Source organism: Hyla sarda, unplaced genomic scaffold (assembly GCF_029499605.1).
Source record: "Hyla sarda isolate aHylSar1 unplaced genomic scaffold, aHylSar1.hap1 scaffold_1717, whole genome shotgun sequence".
Classification (NCBI taxonomy): domain Eukaryota; kingdom Metazoa; phylum Chordata; class Amphibia; order Anura; family Hylidae; genus Hyla; species Hyla sarda.
The window spans coordinates 1-16,423 of NW_026608357.1; the positions used below are offsets into that span (position 1 = coordinate 1).

General features: G+C 46.2%; 7 non-coding genes across 7 annotated transcripts; all 7 read left to right on the top strand.

Annotated features, from left to right (window-relative positions):
• Window positions 1-1,679: 1,679 nt before the first annotated feature.
• Window positions 1,680-1,870, top strand: LOC130312453 (U2 spliceosomal RNA). Its single transcript, XR_008860569.1, has one exon. It is a non-coding gene; the product is annotated as a U2 spliceosomal RNA (small nuclear RNA).
• Window positions 1,871-3,958: 2,088 nt separating this feature from the next.
• Window positions 3,959-4,149, top strand: LOC130312464 (U2 spliceosomal RNA). The gene has a single exon (XR_008860580.1). It is a non-coding gene; the product is annotated as a U2 spliceosomal RNA (small nuclear RNA).
• A 2,096-nt stretch (window positions 4,150-6,245) lies between these two features.
• LOC130312469 (U2 spliceosomal RNA) lies at window positions 6,246-6,436 on the top strand. The gene has a single exon (XR_008860584.1). It is a non-coding gene; the product is annotated as a U2 spliceosomal RNA (small nuclear RNA).
• A 2,092-nt stretch (window positions 6,437-8,528) lies between these two features.
• LOC130312470 (U2 spliceosomal RNA) lies at window positions 8,529-8,719 on the top strand. The gene has a single exon (XR_008860585.1). It is a non-coding gene; the product is annotated as a U2 spliceosomal RNA (small nuclear RNA).
• Window positions 8,720-10,818: 2,099 nt separating this feature from the next.
• LOC130312443 (U2 spliceosomal RNA) lies at window positions 10,819-11,009 on the top strand. Its single transcript, XR_008860559.1, has one exon. It is a non-coding gene; the product is annotated as a U2 spliceosomal RNA (small nuclear RNA).
• Window positions 11,010-13,102: 2,093 nt separating this feature from the next.
• On the top strand, window positions 13,103-13,293 carry LOC130312444 (U2 spliceosomal RNA). Its single transcript, XR_008860560.1, has one exon. It is a non-coding gene; the product is annotated as a U2 spliceosomal RNA (small nuclear RNA).
• Window positions 13,294-15,386: 2,093 nt separating this feature from the next.
• LOC130312465 (U2 spliceosomal RNA) lies at window positions 15,387-15,577 on the top strand. The gene has a single exon (XR_008860581.1). It is a non-coding gene; the product is annotated as a U2 spliceosomal RNA (small nuclear RNA).
• Window positions 15,578-16,423: the final 846 nt, after the last annotated feature.

Here is a 16,423-nt window from a genome sequence, read left to right on the forward strand (position 1 = left end):
CGTGATGGACATATGTCTTTTTTCGACCGTACTAACTATGTAACTATGTAACATAACATGGGGGGGGGGTCTCCTGGCTGTTCACACAGGTGTGTCATTGCTGTACATTGACCATGCATTGCTTCTGTGGTATTGCAAAGGCAAAGACAAATGCTTCCAGCCATCCATTGCACTAATGGATTGGTCATCAGCTGGCTGTCTATGTCCCGCATCAATATAGACCAAAGTACAGAGGGTTAGGCTATGCTATTGTGCACCTACCTGATGCATCAGAAGGTGCGAGGCCCTTGCTAAATTCTGTGCACAGACTTTGAGATCTATGCTTTAGACTGTATCTAAACCTGCTCCAACATGGACTGACATTCTGGCCTACTTTCAGCCGATGCGACTTGTCTGTCGCTGAACAGTCGCTTTTTATGTATTCAGCACCTATGTATAATGTTGTAAAAATGCTCTAGAAGCTAAAGTCGCAGAAATGTCACACATATTTGGCCTGCAACTTTCTGTGCGACAAATTCAGACAGGAAAAATCAGTATAAATCCTTAGAAAATTATCCCCCAGTGTCTCCATCTGCTGGCGGTATTGAATAAGCATTGCTGCACTGATGGGGTATGCATTAGACGAAAAAAAAGAAGAAAAAGAAGAATAATACGCCCAGAAAAGAGGCGAAAAGGAGAAAAACGTAAAAAAACGTGAAAAAAAAGTAAGAGGAAGAGAAGGGAAAAAAAGGTGGAAATGGGTTTAAAAGTGATTTCGGCGGAGAAATATATATATATATATATATATATATATATATATATATATATGCGCACACACACACATAGATATAAACGTATTCTCCGTTGAGATATTGCAGCCGCTGCTGTGTCCAGGCCCAGGAGCCTTAGCACTGTGCTGTGATGTCACTCAATACCACTGACATCACTAGGTGTAAACAACATCTCTCCTTTGCTGTGTATGTGACTATGGAGCTGTTTGGTGATGTCGTCTATTACGGCCTTCATAGAAGCAACAGGAGATTGTTGCATCCATCTTGAACCCTCAGAACTACAGTGCTATGATGTCACTCACTTCCACAGGCCTTGCAGAGTGTAAACAACAACAACCCAGCTTTGTTGTGTATGTAACCAAAGGGATTTGTGATGTCACCTAGAACCTTCACAGCAGCGACAGCTTTATGAGGAGCATCAGCACTGCTCTGCCTGAGCAGAACCATCACCGCCATAGGTTGTCAAATAACCCGGATTTAACCCACACAGGTAAGTCCAATGGGGTGCAGGCATGTCCTCTATGCTTACAGCTTCCCGTGGGTGTTGGTTTGATACCGTTTGGGGACAGCCAAGGAGGCATCTGCAGGCAACAAAGGTAGGTGTGTGCTTGTGTGTGTGTTTCCTATGCAGATCCTAAGCCCAGTGTCACATGCAAGTAGGAGGAGTAAGAAGGGTTCCTGGCAAATCCGGGTTATGGATTGCATTTAAAAAGGCCCCGTGGGAGTGCAATGGGCCCCTGTCTTGCTGCTTAGCAATAATGGTATGGGTTTAGGTTCTGCTGTGTGTACTGGTGGTTGACTGCCCCCCAGCCCAGAGTGTGCATGGAAAATTGTCTGGCAGCCTCCCTGACAGCAAGCAGTGATAGTGCCCATGAAGGGGACCTTGTTGGGCCCGCCCCTTTCACGGTTATCGCTTCTCGGCCTTTTGGCTAAGATCAAGTGTAGTATCTGTTCTTATCAGTTTAATATCTGATACGTCCCCTATCTGGGGACCATATATTAAATGGATTTTTGAGAACGGGGGCCGATTTCGAAGCTTGCTTCCGTCGCCCTATGCATTGACCCGATATGGCAGTATCTTCGGGTACAGTGCACCACCCCCTTACAGGGTTAAAAAGAAAGATTCCTACTTTCATTGCTACCTGCTTGCTGGCTAGCCAGCTAGCCAGCCCTGTGGGCCTTGCTGCTGCTGCAGCCAAAAAACAAAAGGTGGTGCTGCTGCTGCTTCTGCTGCTTCTGCTTCTGCTTGTGTCTGGCCCCTGTTGGAGCGTCCAGGCACAGGACTTCTGCTGCTGCTGACTAAATGGCCTCCTTAATTGGATCATTTGAGTAGCCAGCACACCTGTGCAGGTAGGGCATGACATGATAGGCAGCTGCCTTGATAGCGGGTGGGTGCTGAATGTTCCTAATTGACAAAATAAGATTAATGCTTATGAAGAAATATAAAATCTCATCCCTTCCCCAATATCGCGCCACACCCCTACCCCTTAATTCCCTGGTTGAACGTGATGGACATATGTCTTTTTTCGACCGTACTAACTATGTAACTATGTAACATAACATGGGGGGGGGGGGGTCTCCTGGCTGTTCACACAGGTGTGTCATTGCTGTACATTGACCATGCATTGCTTCTGTGGTATTGCAAAGGCAAAGACAAATGCTTCCAGCCATCCATTGCACTAATGGATTGGTCACCAGCTGGCTGTCTATGTCCCGCATCAATATAGACCAAAGTACAGAGGGTTAGGCTATGCTATTGTGCACCTACCTGATGCATCAGAAGGTGCGAGGCCCTTGCTAAATTCTGTGCACAGACTTTGAGATCTATGCTTTAGACTGTATCTAAACCTGCTCCAACATGGACTGACATTCTGGCCTACTTTCAGCCGATGCGACTTGTCTGTCGCTGAACAGTCGCTTTTTATGTATTCAGCACCTATGTATAATGTTGTAAAAATGCTCTAGAAGCTAAAGTCGCAGAAATGTCACACATATTTGGCCTGCAACTTTCTGTGCGACAAATTCAGACAGGAAAAATCAGTATAAATCCTTAGAAAATTATCCCCCAGTGTCTCCATCTGCTGGCGGTATTGAATAAGCATTGCTGCACTGATGGGGTATGCATTAGACGAAAAAAAAGAAGAAAAAGAAGAATAATACGCCCAGAAAAGAGGCGAAAAGGAGAAAAACGTAAAAAAACGTGAAAAAAAAGTAAGAGGAAGAGAAGGGAAAAAAAGGTGGAAATGGGTTTAAAAGTGATTTCGGCGGAGAAATATATATATATATATATATATATATATATATATATATATATATGCGCACACACACACATAGATATAAACGTATTCTCCGTTGAGATATTGCAGCCGCTGCTGTGTCCAGGCCCAGGAGCCTTAGCACTGTGCTGTGATGTCACTCAATACCACTGACATCACTAGGTGTAAACAACATCTCTCCTTTGCTGTGTATGTGACTATGGAGCTGTTTGGTGATGTCGTCTATTACGGCCTTCATAGAAGCAACAGGAGATTGTTGCATCCATCTTGAACCCTCAGAACTACAGTGCTATGATGTCACTCACTTCCACAGGCCTTGCAGAGTGTAAACAACAACAACCCAGCTTTGTTGTGTATGTAACCAAAGGGATTTGTGATGTCACCTAGAACCTTCACAGCAGCGACAGCTTTATGAGGAGCATCAGCACTGCTCTGCCTGAGCAGAACCATCACCGCCATAGGTTGTCAAATAACCCGGATTTAACCCACACAGGTAAGTCCAATGGGGTGCAGGCATGTCCTCTATGCTTACAGCTTCCCGTGGGTGTTGGTTTGATACCGTTTGGGGACAGCCAAGGAGGCATCTGCAGGCAACAAAGGTAGGTGTGTGCTTGTGTGTGTGTTTCCTATGCAGATCCTAAGCCCAGTGTCACATGCAAGTAGGAGGAGTAAGAAGGGTTCCTGGCAAATCCGGGTTATGGATTGCATTTAAAAAGGCCCCGTGGGAGTGCAATGGGCCCCTGTCTTGCTGCTTAGCAATAATGGTATGGGTTTAGGTTCTGCTGTGTGTACTGGTGGTTGACTGCCCCCCAGCCCAGAGTGTGCATGGAAAATTGTCTGGCAGCCTCCCTGACAGCAAGCAGTGATAGTGCCCATGAAGGGGACCTTGTTGGGCCCGCCCCTTTCACGGTTATCGCTTCTCGGCCTTTTGGCTAAGATCAAGTGTAGTATCTGTTCTTATCAGTTTAATATCTGATACGTCCCCTATCTGGGGACCATATATTAAATGGATTTTTGAGAACGGGGGCCGATTTCGAAGCTTGCTTCCGTCGCCCTATGCATTGACCCGATATGGCAGTATCTTCGGGTACAGTGCACCACCCCCTTACAGGGTTAAAAAGAAAGATTCCTACTTTCATTGCTACCTGCTTGCTGGCTAGCCAGCTAGCCAGCCCTGTGGGCCTTGCTGCTGCTGCAGCCAAAAAACAAAAGGTGGTGCTGCTGCTGCTTCTGCTGCTTCTGCTTCTGCTTGTGTCTGGCCCCTGTTGGAGCGTCCAGGCACAGGACTTCTGCTGCTGCTGACTAAATGGCCTCCTTAATTGGATCATTTGAGTAGCCAGCACACCTGTGCAGGTAGGGCATGACATGATAGGCAGCTGCCTTGATAGCGGGTGGGTGCTGAATGTTCCTAATTGACAAAATAAGATTAATGCTTATGAAGAAATATAAAATCTCATCCCTTCCCCAATATCGCGCCACACCCCTACCCCTTAATTCCCTGGTTGAACGTGATGGACATATGTCTTTTTTCGACCGTACTAACTATGTAACTATGTAACATAACATGGGGGGGGGGGGGGGGGTCTCCTGGCTGTTCACACAGGTGTGTCATTGCTGTACATTGACCATGCATTGCTTCTGTGGTATTGCAAAGGCAAAGACAAATGCTTCCAGCCATCCATTGCACTAATGGATTGGTCATCAGCTGGCTGTCTATGTCCCGCATCAATATAGACCAAAGTACAGAGGGTTAGGCTATGCTATTGTGCACCTACCTGATGCATCAGAAGGTGCGAGGCCCTTGCTAAATTCTGTGCACAGACTTTGAGATCTATGCTTTAGACTGTATCTAAACCTGCTCCAACATGGACTGACATTCTGGCCTACTTTCAGCCGATGCGACTTGTCTGTCGCTGAACAGTCGCTTTTTATGTATTCAGCACCTATGTATAATGTTGTAAAAATGCTCTAGAAGCTAAAGTCGCAGAAATGTCACACATATTTGGCCTGCAACTTTCTGTGCGACAAATTCAGACAGGAAAAATCAGTATAAATCCTTAGAAAATTATCCCCCAGTGTCTCCATCTGCTGGCGGTATTGAATAAGCATTGCTGCACTGATGGGGTATGCATTAGACGAAAAAAAAGAAGAAAAAGAAGAATAATACGCCCAGAAAAGAGGCGAAAAGGAGAAAAACGTAAAAAAACGTGAAAAAAAAGTAAGAGGAAGAGAAGGGAAAAAAAGGTGGAAATGGGTTTAAAAGTGATTTCGGCGGAGAAATATATATATATATATATATATATATATATATATATATATATATATATGCGCACACACACACATAGATATAAACGTATTCTCCGTTGAGATATTGCAGCCGCTGCTGTGTCCAGGCCCAGGAGCCTTAGCACTGTGCTGTGATGTCACTCAATACCACTGACATCACTAGGTGTAAACAACATCTCTCCTTTGCTGTGTATGTGACTATGGAGCTGTTTGGTGATGTCGTCTATTACGGCCTTCATAGAAGCAACAGGAGATTGTTGCATCCATCTTGAACCCTCAGAACTACAGTGCTATGATGTCACTCACTTCCACAGGCCTTGCAGAGTGTAAACAACAACAACCCAGCTTTGTTGTGTATGTAACCAAAGGGATTTGTGATGTCACCTAGAACCTTCACAGCAGCGACAGCTTTATGAGGAGCATCAGCACTGCTCTGCCTGAGCAGAACCATCACCGCCATAGGTTGTCAAATAACCCGGATTTAACCCACACAGGTAAGTCCAATGGGGTGCAGGCATGTCCTCTATGCTTACAGCTTCCCGTGGGTGTTGGTTTGATACCGTTTGGGGACAGCCAAGGAGGCATCTGCAGGCAACAAAGGTAGGTGTGTGCTTGTGTGTGTGTTTCCTATGCAGATCCTAAGCCCAGTGTCACATGCAAGTAGGAGGAGTAAGAAGGGTTCCTGGCAAATCCGGGTTATGGATTGCATTTAAAAAGGCCCCGTGGGAGTGCAATGGGCCCCTGTCTTGCTGCTTAGCAATAATGGTATGGGTTTAGGTTCTGCTGTGTGTACTGGTGGTTGACTGCCCCCCAGCCCAGAGTGTGCATGGAAAATTGTCTGGCAGCCTCCCTGACAGCAAGCAGTGATAGTGCCCATGAAGGGGACCTTGTTGGGCCCGCCCCTTTCACGGTTATCGCTTCTCGGCCTTTTGGCTAAGATCAAGTGTAGTATCTGTTCTTATCAGTTTAATATCTGATACGTCCCCTATCTGGGGACCATATATTAAATGGATTTTTGAGAACGGGGGCCGATTTCGAAGCTTGCTTCCGTCGCCCTATGCATTGACCCGATATGGCAGTATCTTCGGGTACAGTGCACCACCCCCTTACAGGGTTAAAAAGAAAGATTCCTACTTTCATTGCTACCTGCTTGCTGGCTAGCCAGCTAGCCAGCCCTGTGGGCCTTGCTGCTGCTGCAGCCAAAAAACAAAAGGTGGTGCTGCTGCTGCTTCTGCTGCTTCTGCTTCTGCTTGTGTCTGGCCCCTGTTGGAGCGTCCAGGCACAGGACTTCTGCTGCTGCTGACTAAATGGCCTCCTTAATTGGATCATTTGAGTAGCCAGCACACCTGTGCAGGTAGGGCATGACATGATAGGCAGCTGCCTTGATAGCGGGTGGGTGCTGAATGTTCCTAATTGACAAAATAAGATTAATGCTTATGAAGAAATATAAAATCTCATCCCTTCCCCAATATCGCGCCACACCCCTACCCCTTAATTCCCTGGTTGAACGTGATGGACATATGTCTTTTTTCGACCGTACTAACTATGTAACTATGTAACATAACATGGGGGGGGGGGGGGGGGTCTCCTGGCTGTTCACACAGGTGTGTCATTGCTGTACATTGACCATGCATTGCTTCTGTGGTATTGCAAAGGCAAAGACAAATGCTTCCAGCCATCCATTGCACTAATGGATTGGTCATCAGCTGGCTGTCTATGTCCCGCATCAATATAGACCAAAGTACAGAGGGTTAGGCTATGCTATTGTGCACCTACCTGATGCATCAGAAGGTGCGAGGCCCTTGCTAAATTCTGTGCACAGACTTTGAGATCTATGCTTTAGACTGTATCTAAACCTGCTCCAACATGGACTGACATTCTGGCCTACTTTCAGCCGATGCGACTTGTCTGTCGCTGAACAGTCGCTTTTTATGTATTCAGCACCTATGTATAATGTTGTAAAAATGCTCTAGAAGCTAAAGTCGCAGAAATGTCACACATATTTGGCCTGCAACTTTCTGTGCGACAAATTCAGACAGGAAAAATCAGTATAAATCCTTAGAAAATTATCCCCCAGTGTCTCCATCTGCTGGCGGTATTGAATAAGCATTGCTGCACTGATGGGGTATGCATTAGACGAAAAAAAAGAAGAAAAAGAAGAATAATACGCCCAGAAAAGAGGCGAAAAGGAGAAAAACGTAAAAAAACGTGAAAAAAAAGTAAGAGGAAGAGAAGGGAAAAAAAGGTGGAAATGGGTTTAAAAGTGATTTCGGCGGAGAAATATATATATATATATATATATATATATATATATATATATATATGCGCACACACACACATAGATATAAACGTATTCTCCGTTGAGATATTGCAGCCGCTGCTGTGTCCAGGCCCAGGAGCCTTAGCACTGTGCTGTGATGTCACTCAATACCACTGACATCACTAGGTGTAAACAACATCTCTCCTTTGCTGTGTATGTGACTATGGAGCTGTTTGGTGATGTCGTCTATTACGGCCTTCATAGAAGCAACAGGAGATTGTTGCATCCATCTTGAACCCTCAGAACTACAGTGCTATGATGTCACTCACTTCCACAGGCCTTGCAGAGTGTAAACAACAACAACCCAGCTTTGTTGTGTATGTAACCAAAGGGATTTGTGATGTCACCTAGAACCTTCACAGCAGCGACAGCTTTATGAGGAGCATCAGCACTGCTCTGCCTGAGCAGAACCATCACCGCCATAGGTTGTCAAATAACCCGGATTTAACCCACACAGGTAAGTCCAATGGGGTGCAGGCATGTCCTCTATGCTTACAGCTTCCCGTGGGTGTTGGTTTGATACCGTTTGGGGACAGCCAAGGAGGCATCTGCAGGCAACAAAGGTAGGTGTGTGCTTGTGTGTGTGTTTCCTATGCAGATCCTAAGCCCAGTGTCACATGCAAGTAGGAGGAGTAAGAAGGGTTCCTGGCAAATCCGGGTTATGGATTGCATTTAAAAAGGCCCCGTGGGAGTGCAATGGGCCCCTGTCTTGCTGCTTAGCAATAATGGTATGGGTTTAGGTTCTGCTGTGTGTACTGGTGGTTGACTGCCCCCCAGCCCAGAGTGTGCATGGAAAATTGTCTGGCAGCCTCCCTGACAGCAAGCAGTGATAGTGCCCATGAAGGGGACCTTGTTGGGCCCGCCCCTTTCACGGTTATCGCTTCTCGGCCTTTTGGCTAAGATCAAGTGTAGTATCTGTTCTTATCAGTTTAATATCTGATACGTCCCCTATCTGGGGACCATATATTAAATGGATTTTTGAGAACGGGGGCCGATTTCGAAGCTTGCTTCCGTCGCCCTATGCATTGACCCGATATGGCAGTATCTTCGGGTACAGTGCACCACCCCCTTACAGGGTTAAAAAGAAAGATTCCTACTTTCATTGCTACCTGCTTGCTGGCTAGCCAGCTAGCCAGCCCTGTGGGCCTTGCTGCTGCTGCAGCCAAAAAACAAAAGGTGGTGCTGCTGCTGCTTCTGCTGCTTCTGCTTCTGCTTGTGTCTGGCCCCTGTTGGAGCGTCCAGGCACAGGACTTCTGCTGCTGCTGACTAAATGGCCTCCTTAATTGGATCATTTGAGTAGCCAGCACACCTGTGCAGGTAGGGCATGACATGATAGGCAGCTGCCTTGATAGCGGGTGGGTGCTGAATGTTCCTAATTGACAAAATAAGATTAATGCTTATGAAGAAATATAAAATCTCATCCCTTCCCCAATATCGCGCCACACCCCTACCCCTTAATTCCCTGGTTGAACGTGATGGACATATGTCTTTTTTCGACCGTACTAACTATGTAACTATGTAACATAACATGGGGGGGGGGGGGGGGGGGGTCTCCTGGCTGTTCACACAGGTGTGTCATTGCTGTACATTGACCATGCATTGCTTCTGTGGTATTGCAAAGGCAAAGACAAATGCTTCCAGCCATCCATTGCACTAATGGATTGGTCATCAGCTGGCTGTCTATGTCCCGCATCAATATAGACCAAAGTACAGAGGGTTAGGCTATGCTATTGTGCACCTACCTGATGCATCAGAAGGTGCGAGGCCCTTGCTAAATTCTGTGCACAGACTTTGAGATCTATGCTTTAGACTGTATCTAAACCTGCTCCAACATGGACTGACATTCTGGCCTACTTTCAGCCGATGCGACTTGTCTGTCGCTGAACAGTCGCTTTTTATGTATTCAGCACCTATGTATAATGTTGTAAAAATGCTCTAGAAGCTAAAGTCGCAGAAATGTCACACATATTTGGCCTGCAACTTTCTGTGCGACAAATTCAGACAGGAAAAATCAGTATAAATCCTTAGAAAATTATCCCCCAGTGTCTCCATCTGCTGGCGGTATTGAATAAGCATTGCTGCACTGATGGGGTATGCATTAGACGAAAAAAAAGAAGAAAAAGAAGAATAATACGCCCAGAAAAGAGGCGAAAAGGAGAAAAACGTAAAAAAACGTGAAAAAAAAGTAAGAGGAAGAGAAGGGAAAAAAAGGTGGAAATGGGTTTAAAAGTGATTTCGGCGGAGAAATATATATATATATATATATATATATATATATATATATATATATATATGCGCACACACACACATAGATATAAACGTATTCTCCGTTGAGATATTGCAGCCGCTGCTGTGTCCAGGCCCAGGAGCCTTAGCACTGTGCTGTGATGTCACTCAATACCACTGACATCACTAGGTGTAAACAACATCTCTCCTTTGCTGTGTATGTGACTATGGAGCTGTTTGGTGATGTCGTCTATTACGGCCTTCATAGAAGCAACAGGAGATTGTTGCATCCATCTTGAACCCTCAGAACTACAGTGCTATGATGTCACTCACTTCCACAGGCCTTGCAGAGTGTAAACAACAACAACCCAGCTTTGTTGTGTATGTAACCAAAGGGATTTGTGATGTCACCTAGAACCTTCACAGCAGCGACAGCTTTATGAGGAGCATCAGCACTGCTCTGCCTGAGCAGAACCATCACCGCCATAGGTTGTCAAATAACCCGGATTTAACCCACACAGGTAAGTCCAATGGGGTGCAGGCATGTCCTCTATGCTTACAGCTTCCCGTGGGTGTTGGTTTGATACCGTTTGGGGACAGCCAAGGAGGCATCTGCAGGCAACAAAGGTAGGTGTGTGCTTGTGTGTGTGTTTCCTATGCAGATCCTAAGCCCAGTGTCACATGCAAGTAGGAGGAGTAAGAAGGGTTCCTGGCAAATCCGGGTTATGGATTGCATTTAAAAAGGCCCCGTGGGAGTGCAATGGGCCCCTGTCTTGCTGCTTAGCAATAATGGTTTGGGTTTAGGTTCTGCTGTGTGTACTGGTGGTTGACTGCCCCCCAGCCCAGAGTGTGCATGGAAAATTGTCTGGCAGCCTCCCTGACAGCAAGCAGTGATAGTGCCCATGAAGGGGACCTTGTTGGGCCCGCCCCTTTCACGGTTATCGCTTCTCGGCCTTTTGGCTAAGATCAAGTGTAGTATCTGTTCTTATCAGTTTAATATCTGATACGTCCCCTATCTGGGGACCATATATTAAATGGATTTTTGAGAACGGGGGCCGATTTCGAAGCTTGCTTCCGTCGCCCTATGCATTGACCCGATATGGCAGTATCTTCGGGTACAGTGCACCACCCCCTTACAGGGTTAAAAAGAAAGATTCCTACTTTCATTGCTACCTGCTTGCTGGCTAGCCAGCTAGCCAGCCCTGTGGGCCTTGCTGCTGCTGCAGCCAAAAAACAAAAGGTGGTGCTGCTGCTGCTTCTGCTGCTTCTGCTTCTGCTTGTGTCTGGCCCCTGTTGGAGCGTCCAGGCACAGGACTTCTGCTGCTGCTGACTAAATGGCCTCCTTAATTGGATCATTTGAGTAGCCAGCACACCTGTGCAGGTAGGGCATGACATGATAGGCAGCTGCCTTGATAGCGGGTGGGTGCTGAATGTTCCTAATTGACAAAATAAGATTAATGCTTATGAAGAAATATAAAATCTCATCCCTTCCCCAATATCGCGCCACACCCCTACCCCTTAATTCCCTGGTTGAACGTGATGGACATATGTCTTTTTTCGACCGTACTAACTATGTAACTATGTAACATAACATGGGGGGGGGGGGGGGGGGGGTCTCCTGGCTGTTCACACAGGTGTGTCATTGCTGTACATTGACCATGCATTGCTTCTGTGGTATTGCAAAGGCAAAGACAAATGCTTCCAGCCATCCATTGCACTAATGGATTGGTCATCAGCTGGCTGTCTATGTCCCGCATCAATATAGACCAAAGTACAGAGGGTTAGGCTATGCTATTGTGCACCTACCTGATGCATCAGAAGGTGCGAGGCCCTTGCTAAATTCTGTGCACAGACTTTGAGATCTATGCTTTAGACTGTATCTAAACCTGCTCCAACATGGACTGACATTCTGGCCTACTTTCAGCCGATGCGACTTGTCTGTCGCTGAACAGTCGCTTTTTATGTATTCAGCACCTATGTATAATGTTGTAAAAATGCTCTAGAAGCTAAAGTCGCAGAAATGTCACACATATTTGGCCTGCAACTTTCTGTGCGACAAATTCAGACAGGAAAAATCAGTATAAATCCTTAGAAAATTATCCCCCAGTGTCTCCATCTGCTGGCGGTATTGAATAAGCATTGCTGCACTGATGGGGTATGCATTAGACGAAAAAAAAGAAGAAAAAGAAGAATAATACGCCCAGAAAAGAGGCGAAAAGGAGAAAAACGTAAAAAAACGTGAAAAAAAAGTAAGAGGAAGAGAAGGGAAAAAAAGGTGGAAATGGGTTTAAAAGTGATTTCGGCGGAGAAATATATATATATATATATATATATATATATATATATATATATGCGCACACACACACATAGATATAAACGTATTCTCCGTTGAGATATTGCAGCCGCTGCTGTGTCCAGGCCCAGGAGCCTTAGCACTGTGCTGTGATGTCACTCAATACCACTGACATCACTAGGTGTAAACAACATCTCTCCTTTGCTGTGTATGTGACTATGGAGCTGTTTGGTGATGTCGTCTATTACGGCCTTCATAGAAGCAACAGGAGATTGTTGCATCCATCTTGAACCCTCAGAACTACAGTGCTATGATGTCACTCACTTCCACAGGCCTTGCAGAGTGTAAACAACAACAACCCAGCTTTGTTGTGTATGTAACCAAAGGGATTTGTGATGTCACCTAGAACCTTCACAGCAGCGACAGCTTTATGAGGAGCATCAGCACTGCTCTGCCTGAGCAGAACCATCACCGCCATAGGTTGTCAAATAACCCGGATTTAACCCACACAGGTAAGTCCAATGGGGTGCAGGCATGTCCTCTATGCTTACAGCTTCCCGTGGGTGTTGGTTTGATACCGTTTGGGGACAGCCAAGGAGGCATCTGCAGGCAACAAAGGTAGGTGTGTGCTTGTGTGTGTGTTTCCTATGCAGATCCTAAGCCCAGTGTCACATGCAAGTAGGAGGAGTAAGAAGGGTTCCTGGCAAATCCGGGTTATGGATTGCATTTAAAAAGGCCCCGTGGGAGTGCAATGGGCCCCTGTCTTGCTGCTTAGCAATAATGGTATGGGTTTAGGTTCTGCTGTGTGTACTGGTGGTTGACTGCCCCCCAGCCCAGAGTGTGCATGGAAAATTGTCTGGCAGCCTCCCTGACAGCAAGCAGTGATAGTGCCCATGAAGGGGACCTTGTTGGGCCCGCCCCTTTCACGGTTATCGCTTCTCGGCCTTTTGGCTAAGATCAAGTGTAGTATCTGTTCTTATCAGTTTAATATCTGATACGTCCCCTATCTGGGGACCATATATTAAATGGATTTTTGAGAACGGGGGCCGATTTCGAAGCTTGCTTCCGTCGCCCTATGCATTGACCCGATATGGCAGTATCTTCGGGTACAGTGCACCACCCCCTTACAGGGTTAAAAAGAAAGATTCCTACTTTCATTGCTACCTGCTTGCTGGCTAGCCAGCTAGCCAGCCCTGTGGGCCTTGCTGCTGCTGCAGCCAAAAAACAAAAGGTGGTGCTGCTGCTGCTTCTGCTGCTTCTGCTTCTGCTTGTGTCTGGCCCCTGTTGGAGCGTCCAGGCACAGGACTTCTGCTGCTGCTGACTAAATGGCCTCCTTAATTGGATCATTTGAGTAGCCAGCACACCTGTGCAGGTAGGGCATGACATGATAGGCAGCTGCCTTGATAGCGGGTGGGTGCTGAATGTTCCTAATTGACAAAATAAGATTAATGCTTATGAAGAAATATAAAATCTCATCCCTTCCCCAATATCGCGCCACACCCCTACCCCTTAATTCCCTGGTTGAACGTGATGGACATATGTCTTTTTTCGACCGTACTAACTATGTAACTATGTAACATAACATGGGGGGGGGGGGGGGGTCTCCTGGCTGTTCACACAGGTGTGTCATTGCTGTACATTGACCATGCATTGCTTCTGTGGTATTGCAAAGGCAAAGACAAATGCTTCCAGCCATCCATTGCACTAATGGATTGGTCATCAGCTGGCTGTCTATGTCCCGCATCAATATAGACCAAAGTACAGAGGGTTAGGCTATGCTATTGTGCACCTACCTGATGCATCAGAAGGTGCGAGGCCCTTGCTAAATTCTGTGCACAGACTTTGAGATCTATGCTTTAGACTGTATCTAAACCTGCTCCAACATGGACTGACATTCTGGCCTACTTTCAGCCGATGCGACTTGTCTGTCGCTGAACAGTCGCTTTTTATGTATTCAGCACCTATGTATAATGTTGTAAAAATGCTCTAGAAGCTAAAGTCGCAGAAATGTCACACATATTTGGCCTGCAACTTTCTGTGCGACAAATTCAGACAGGAAAAATCAGTATAAATCCTTAGAAAATTATCCCCCAGTGTCTCCATCTGCTGGCGGTATTGAATAAGCATTGCTGCACTGATGGGGTATGCATTAGACGAAAAAAAAGAAGAAAAAGAAGAATAATACGCCCAGAAAAGAGGCGAAAAGGAGAAAAACGTAAAAAAACGTGAAAAAAAAGTAAGAGGAAGAGAAGGGAAAAAAAGGTGGAAATGGGTTTAAAAGTGATTTCGGCGGAGAAATATATATATATATATATATATATATATATATATATATATATATATGCGCACACACACACATAGATATAAACGTATTCTCCGTTGAGATATTGCAGCCGCTGCTGTGTCCAGGCCCAGGAGCCTTAGCACTGTGCTGTGATGTCACTCAATACCACTGACATCACTAGGTGTAAACAACATCTCTCCTTTGCTGTGTATGTGACTATGGAGCTGTTTGGTGATGTCGTCTATTACGGCCTTCATAGAAGCAACAGGAGATTGTTGCATCCATCTTGAACCCTCAGAACTACAGTGCTATGATGTCACTCACTTCCACAGGCCTTGCAGAGTGTAAACAACAACAACCCAGCTTTGTTGTGTATGTAACCAAAGGGATTTGTGATGTCACCTAGAACCTTCACAGCAGCGACAGCTTTATGAGGAGCATCAGCACTGCTCTGCCTGAGCAGAACCATCACCGCCATAGGTTGTCAAATAACCCGGATTTAACCCACACAGGTAAGTCCAATGGGGTGCAGGCATGTCCTCTATGCTTACAGCTTCCCGTGGGTGTTGGTTTGATACCGTTTGGGGACAGCCAAGGAGGCATCTGCAGGCAACAAAGGTAGGTGTGTGCTTGTGTGTGTGTTTCCTATGCAGATCCTAAGCCCAGTGTCACATGCAAGTAGGAGGAGTAAGAAGGGTTCCTGGCAAATCCGGGTTATGGATTGCATTTAAAAAGGCCCCGTGGGAGTGCAATGGGCCCCTGTCTTGCTGCTTAGCAATAATGGTATGGGTTTAGGTTCTGCTGTGTGTACTGGTGGTTGACTGCCCCCCAGCCCAGAGTGTGCATGGAAAATTGTCTGGCAGCCTCCCTGACAGCAAGCAGTGATAGTGCCCATGAAGGGGACCTTGTTGGGCCCGCCCCTTTCACGGTTATCGCTTCTCGGCCTTTTGGCTAAGATCAAGTGTAGAATCTGTTCTTATCAGTTTAATATCTGATACGTCCCCTATCTGGGGACCATATATTAAATGGATTTTTGAGAACGGGGGCCGATTTCGAAGCTTGCTTCCGTCGCCCTATGCATTGACCCGATATGGCAGTATCTTCGGGTACAGTGCACCACCCCCTTACAGGGTTAAAAAGAAAGATTCCTACTTTCATTGCTACCTGCTTGCTGGCTAGCCAGCTAGCCAGCCCTGTGGGCCTTGCTGCTGCTGCAGCCAAAAAACAAAAGGTGGTGCTGCTGCTGCTTCTGCTGCTTCTGCTTCTGCTTGTGTCTGGCCCCTGTTGGAGCGTCCAGGCACAGGACTTCTGCTGCTGCTGACTAAATGGCCTCCTTAATTGGATCATTTGAGTAGCCAGCACACCTGTGCAGGTAGGGCATGACATGATAGGCAGCTGCCTTGATAGCGGGTGGGTGCTGAATGTTCCTAATTGACAAAATAAGATTAATGCTTATGAAGAAATATAAAATCTCATCCCTTCCCCAATATCGCGCCACACCCCTACCCCTTAATTCCCTGGTTGAACGTGATGGACATATGTCTTTTTTCGACCGTACTAACTATGTAACTATGTAACATAACATGGGGGGGGGGGGGGGGGGGGTCTCCTGGCTGTTCACACAGGTGTGTCATTGCTGTACATTGACCATGCATTGCTTCTGTGGTATTGCAAAGGCAAAGACAAATGCTTCCAGCCATCCATTGCACTAATGGATTGGTCATCAGCTGGCTGTCTATGTCCCGCATCAATATAGACCAAAGTACAGAGGGTTAGGCTATGCTATTGTGCACCTACCTGATGCATCAGAAGGTGCGAGGCCCTTGCTAAATTCTGTGCACAGACTTTGAGATCTATGCTTTAGACTGTATCTAAACCTGCTCCAACATGGACTGACATTCTGGCCTACTTTCAGCCGATGCGACTTGTCTGTCGCTGAACAGTCGCTTTTTATGTATTCAGCACCTA